The 6,781-nt window shown below is 40.5% G+C and overlaps 1 long non-coding RNA gene across 1 annotated transcript; it reads left to right on the top strand.

The window, feature by feature from the left end:
- The first annotated feature begins 2,458 nt into the window (after positions 1-2,458).
- On the top strand, positions 2,459-6,417 carry LOC136009220 (uncharacterized). Its single transcript, XR_010610408.1, has 3 exons — positions 2,459-2,944; positions 4,773-5,333; positions 6,037-6,417. It is a non-coding gene; the product is annotated as an uncharacterized LOC136009220 (long non-coding RNA).
- Positions 6,418-6,781: the final 364 nt, after the last annotated feature.

Below are 6,781 nucleotides of genomic sequence, written 5' to 3'. Positions count from 1 at the left end.
AAAGTGATCTCTCTGTTCTCTGATCAGGGCTTGAGCAGCTTTCAGAAGATTAGCCAGGGGCAAAACTCCAAACTGTGTCAATAACGTATAACATGAAATAGCCAGTTTCTAAGAGGGACCCATTCAGTTTTAAATGCTGAATGGGCCAGGAGCTGTTCTAGCCCTACCTTAGAGGCAATACATGGTTTTGCAATACCAGTTAGAGTTTAGACATATTCTGTGTTTTAGGAAATAGTGAATGTTGTAGTACGTCCAACAAAGAACAAGGTCCTCACTCAGCAAGGGACTCCCAAAAGCAGTGGAGCTAGAAACCACTCTGCATCAAAGAGTTTAGAGACAAAGCCAGTATTATCATGGTCATTACAGATCAAGGCATTAAGAGATTAAAGGCTTGATTCTTATGCATGTATCTATAAATGTATACACTATTCTGGCACTGTAAAAGGACCCATAAATGACACTTGGTAACAGACAGTTATTATAAAGTATATACTAAATCTGCTGTGCAGAATGGCCAGCGTCAAGAGATAAAACAAAGGGAGCATATTACATATTTTCGATTAATTCATAAATAAGGTGAAGAGGCACTATAACATGCCCAAGTTAGAAGAAATCTGTGGCAAAGCTGTTAGTGAAGCCAGAACAACCAATTTCTGATGAAAGACCTGTACTTTTCAATGGTTGTTCTTATTTTTCTTCTTCTGTAGAAGAAATAATTTAAACAAATATATATTTTAGCAAAGGCTAGAGCTGTTTCAGCTGGAAGTGGAATCATAGGACAGAATCATAGAATAGTTAGGGTTGGAAAGGACCTTAAAATCATCTAGTTCCACCCCCCCCTGCCATGGGCAGGGACACCTCACACTAAACCATCTCACCCAAGGCTTTGTCCAGCCTGGGCTTGAATGGACTTTTTTAATAGCCTTTCTACAGAAAAATAATGTCTCAACTCCCAGCACAAATACCTTCAAGAAATAGCTACAGCAAATTTATCACCGATAAAGTAATGAGTAGTTTAAATTAGACACACCTCATTTATAGATCTATTTTGATTTCACCTCCAATGGCAAGATACAAAAGAGAAGAAAAAATCACAGAGATCACACACTGTTTTCAACAACCTTAGCAATACCTACTTTGCCGAGCAAAATTCACTTCAGTTCTTTGTCAGAGCAAAAGCAAATCTATACTGCATGAATCAAGATAATGTTTTCATCTAACAAAGAAGTGGTGAGTGGAGGGACAAAAAAGGAGAACAGTTAAGAAGTACAGTTAATTAATGTAAGAATTTGACTGGATCAATCCACATGTTCATTTCAAGCCACTAAGCTTCAGGCTTCTGCACCTGGACCATTCAGGTTGCTTTCCACACTGACAAAACAGCAATTCTGATTCAATATAAACAGCGTTCCATACCACAGACAAATGACGTCAATTTAGGATTTATTTATACAAGGCAAGCTTAGATTGGAAGTAACAGATGAGAAAAGGGATGAGAAATGATGAGGGGAAATCAAAAACATAATTGAGATCAAAGACATCATTCAGCAAAGAATCTGAAAATGTTCTACGTGTTAAGCATATGCTTAAGTGCTTCTAGAAAAGCGTGTGATCTTTAATTATAGAAGAAAACTTCATATTTATTCCAAAAGAACTGAAATAATTATTGGTTTTGATTAAGAAAGCAATTCATTCATTTATTTTATTGGATTCCATGTGGCTGAGAGATGTCTAGACATGCAGGGAAAATTGTATATACTTACATGGTGTTAACATAAGGTGTAGTAGAAAAAAAGAAGTAGGAAAATGACTAAGGGGCAGCTTTACTTGCCCAGCTCACATACCTGTTTTCCCCAGCATCATTCTGCAAGATTTTACAGGGCATTTTGCAAGAGCATGTAGTGATATGACAAGGAAGAATGCGTTTAAACTGAAAAGGCAAGATTTAGATTAGACACTATGAAAAGATTCTTCCCTGTGAAGGTGGTGAGGCCCTGGCACAGGTTGCCCAAAGAAGCTGTGGCTACCCCATCCTTGGCAGTGTTCAAGGCCAGGTTGGACGGGGCTTGGAGCAACCTGGTCTAGTGGAAGGTGTCCCTGCCCATGGCAGGGCGTTGGAACTGGATGAGTTTTAAGGTGCCTTCCAACCCAAACCATTTTATGATTCTATGAAAATTATCTATTTTCTCACTGGGAAAAAAAGTAGTATTCCATGGTTAAACATTGTAAACTGAAAATAAAATGAAACTTATTAAGTGGTTAATTCCCTACCTTTTCCCAATAATCACCTGAAAATCCACTTTTTCTTCCTGGCTAGCCCGCATAGTTGTCTAGACAACCAACACCTGTTCTTAATTAATGACTAATATCCCCAACCGGAAACAGTGCTCCCTTGTAACACAGACATGACCTCTGATCATCTCCTTCTACCAGCAAATGTTCAAAACAGCTGAAGACGGCCAAGCCCAGTTAACATTGCCCACCTGCTGCGGCAGCTACTGAAGCCTGGATTGATCTGCTGTGCTGAGTTCCTTAAGTTTTTGTTTTATTTTCTCTGCTGTGCTGTGTGCAGTGACCTGAATTGGCACAAATCCGGCATTCACACACCCACAAATTTGGAAAGAAAAAGAAAAAAATATCCAGGCTGTTTGTTATATGTTTTCTTTCCAGAGAAAGGCATGGCTCCTGCATTCTACTAGCACAGCTGACAGTAGCTTGTTTCCTATGATCCTCAGATAGGTGGAAGTCCTTCATTCAGTGTGGTCTATAACTAGAGACATCAGGCTCTCTGTGGAAGGGGTAGTTTTTAAAGAGCAAGTGCAAAGTGTATTTTAAAGTTGACTACACTCTGTCACCAGCTCAACAACCCAGAAAATTCCTGATAGCCAAGATGTGGATGAATCCGGTAATCAGAGTGGGAAGCAAAGTTCTTCCGGCAAGAAAGGTGAGCAACAACTCTGGTCACCTCCAGTGAATCTTATCATTTCAGCTCTAGTCACGGGGATATGTCAAAAAAAGTCCAGCTTTGCCTAGCCATTATAGAGAGGAGATCTAATGGGGTTATGCCTCCCAGTGGTGTTGATGTTGATGCTGATGGCTGGGTGATGATTGTTTCCTAAAGAAAAAGACAAAATCTTATTTTGTGTAAGTCAGATGCTAATGGTGACATTACTTCTTTAAAAGCATCGCCCAAAAGTAAGAACCTAATGTAAGAAAGCCACAGCTGACATTTTTTTAATCTCATAAACTGTCCATTAATTCTTAGTCTAAAGCCTGTATCTCCCAGTCTGTTCAATTAGCTCTGATTATTAAAAAGTTGTAATTTTAACTGACGGAGCTATCATTTACAAAATGCTTTACCTTTGCTTACTAGTATCTCAGACTTCCACTAGTGGAGAGAGTTATATGACTGTCTCTGGCTGCTGGGACTCTGTTGTTCATGTTACTCATTTGTTAACACTGACCATATTCGCCCAGATGAACTAGCAAACTTGCAAGTAACTCTTGGGTGTTGTTTAGGAGATAGAAAGGAAACATTTCCAAAGGCAGTTTCCGTGCAGCCAAGCAGTTCTGAAGGGTAAGAGTGTTATGAGTATATGCAGAATTTGCTCCTTCAGAACTTGTCCCTGTGCTAGAGTATGAACATAAATGTAACCTGAGGGTAATAACAAACAATCTATTGGATTCCTCTAAAACAGACTTTTCTGCTTTCTGTGATATCCAGCTTCAAGAAAGCAGAGACTTCAGCACTGCCAGCTGCTGGCTTCCCATATTGCTACTATAAGCCCTCCACAGGGTAACCTGCTTTTGGTTTTACCATGATCACAGCTTCTCTCCTTCAAATTATGCATCCTTTTTTTTTTTGACATCAGTCACGTAGGTCTATTCAAACCAGACCATGCTAGGCATCCCCTGGTAATAGGAGGAGGGACTGGACATGTAATTACCCAAGTAAGTGAAAGCTGGCTTGTCAGATCATATGGACCCATGTAACTGCTGATTTCGCACCAAGAAGAGATGTAACCTGTAATTCAATCTAGTGCCTGCAAGCAGCAAAACTCTTCTCCTTAAGGGAAAAGAAATACATTATAAATGCAGAAAACTGGGGTGGAAATTGAAATAAAAATTTAAATTAACTGAAAACTTTCAGTTTACTCCAATTCCCAGATAGATTTCTTAAGAAGGTCTCCACCTTTTCTTGCAAACCTTGATGTAAAGGCAGTGTTTTCACACACACGCACGTGCATTTGCACCTATGAGTGGGCACATACACTTTCTCATTTCTAGTTGCAAACTGTGAACAAGGCTTAAGCTTATATGATTGGTTAACAGCCCAGGGAAAGGACATTGTTTTTACCCCTGCTTTGTGACTTGGGCTGGAACAGAGAGAAAGAGGTAGATTGAGAGGTGAACTGTGCAGAGCAGCAAAAGACAGATGAGATGGAAAGGCAAAAAGAGGAAAGCAGAGGAATTTGCTGTATTTGTTCAAGTTCATCCACCTATTAATAAAGGGCAAATGAGGAGTGACAAGGAGGTAACACTGAGCAGGCCTTCACCGTTTCATAAACCATAGACTATAATTTCAGGGAGTAGAAACTCCAGATGACAGATTTTTGGACCCAGCTACAGTGCTGTCATGAGGCTGGGGAGAGGAAGAAGAGGGGGGTGACTGGGAGGGGACAGAGTTTGTGGAGAGGAGAGAGAGGTGAGAAAGGCTGAGGTCAATGGCAAGGTGCTGGTGGCAGCTCAAGTTCTAACGTCTTCCGTCGCAGGCACAGCAAAAGCTGCTGCTCAGTTTGGATGCACTTGGATAAGGAGCACTTCATAAACTCTGCACACAACCATGACATAGCTGGGAAAAGCTGACCAGCTCATCTCCTTCGGGGTGGCTGCTTATGCTGCATTACCTGAGATTTTCCCCAACCCAGCTTTACATGACTCAAGTGCCGGAGGCTGCATTAAGGAGGTGTGAATGTCAGGAGCCTGGATACCAGCCAAAGCTCATGAAGGTCAAGAGAGGATTTTTTTTCCACCACCTTCAACCGGACTTTCAATCAATTCCAGGTTCAGACTGAGACTTTCTCTTCATATACCCAAGAAAATGAGATGATGTGCCATGTAATGAATGGGACCACATAGGGGTGCCTCACTTGGGGTACCTCTATCATGTCAAGTTCACTGAGGACATCTGGGAACATTCCTGTTTGGGGTACATGGAAAATGGGTGTCCCAGCAGATTTTTTACTACTGTCCAGAAGAAGTGACCAAGACAATCTCATGGTCAGGAAGTTGTTCAAAATGTGGAGACAACATACAAAATTAGGTCTGGAAAGGTAATATGGTGATTAGTAAATCCTGGGATGGTTTCCTTGCTTTAGGGACATTTTCAACCACCAAGGACAGACTGCTCAGCCAGCCAGGCAGACAAACCTCATCTGCTGCTCCTTCACTTACAAATATAGGACCAGAGCAAGTTTCTAACCTGACAGGAGGTGCTGGTAGGGTAAAGGCATTTAAGTCAGTGAGGTGATTCAGTGTTGTGATTGAGAATGAGTTGCTCCCTTAGCTTGGCTGGTCCTCATCTGCTTTAACTGCCTTTGCAGATCTCACCCAATGTGCTGAAATGCATCTTCAGCTTTGCCATCAGCTCTCAAATAAATTACCACAGAGAGGTGTTTAGAGACCCCATAGTTAGCAATGTGTTTTGAGAAAAGTGCTAAAGAATCATGAAGAGTTGGTGAAATTTCATGTTACAAATATTTTTACAGCTTTAGCCCTATTTTTAGTTAACAAATCATCTATGGACCAATTATAATTTCCTTCACACATATTAAGTACACACAAGAATTTGCCAGATACACTGGTGCTAACCCCAAACATTCAAAAAACATGAGTCAGCCTTCTCTTTGCTTTCTCTCCTCCCATCCCAGTCATATTATCAACTTAAACTTCATCAGATTTTTATTGTAAAAATGAATGTAGGCTCTTTTTATTTGCTTTCTCATACTGAAAATTTTTCCATTTTGCCTTTTTAAGGGTTCTTCTGCACTTCTGAGGATTATTACTGTATCTTCTGTTTAATAGAAGCCTGAGATTTCCTCGTAATTACTTGTCTTTCGGAGTGAAGGAGGCATAAAAAACTCTCCAGGGAAAGACTGGGACAAAAGCACATAAAATTCTTGGATTTCCCCATTCTGGTTGCATCCATGTGGTCCTAGGTATTTTTTGTTCATTACGTGGAATATGTAAGTAAGCAAATACTGTGATTGCTGTTTTGTTTTCCCAGCTTGGATGTCACTTGTATTGAGAGCATGGTCAGACTCTCATAAATGTGTATTGGAGCAGTTTGAAAGCTTTTTTAAATAGAGAGCTATTCTCTCTTTCTCCAAGCTGATCATGGTGATTAAAAGCTGTTATTCGCTTGCCTGAACATAGGTGTTCAATGTTATTTGAGATGCTCTAGGGTATTCCAGCTGGTCTCCAACATCTGGAGGACCATGAGTCTTCTGTAAGACCTGTCTAGTATCCACAAGGCCCATGTGGATGTTTGAGACTCCCAAGAGCCTCTAATCACATTAGGCATCTATTTTTGGGAAACTGTGTGCCCTTTCTCCAGCATAGGGAGATTCAAGTAAGTGAGATCTGAATGGCCTAAGCAAATTAATACTTTGTGTTGCAGTGGATTTGTGGTAAAGTTTCAGTTCATCCAACAGCATGACAACTTACTTCTTAGAATTATAGAATCATGGAATAGTTAGGATTGGAAAGGACCTAAAGATCA

Source organism: Lathamus discolor, chromosome 2 (assembly GCF_037157495.1).
Source record: "Lathamus discolor isolate bLatDis1 chromosome 2, bLatDis1.hap1, whole genome shotgun sequence".
NCBI lineage: Eukaryota > Metazoa > Chordata > Aves > Psittaciformes > Psittacidae > Lathamus > Lathamus discolor.
Note: the sequence above shows the minus strand (reverse complement) of the source record. Positions and strands in the feature narration are given on the sequence as shown.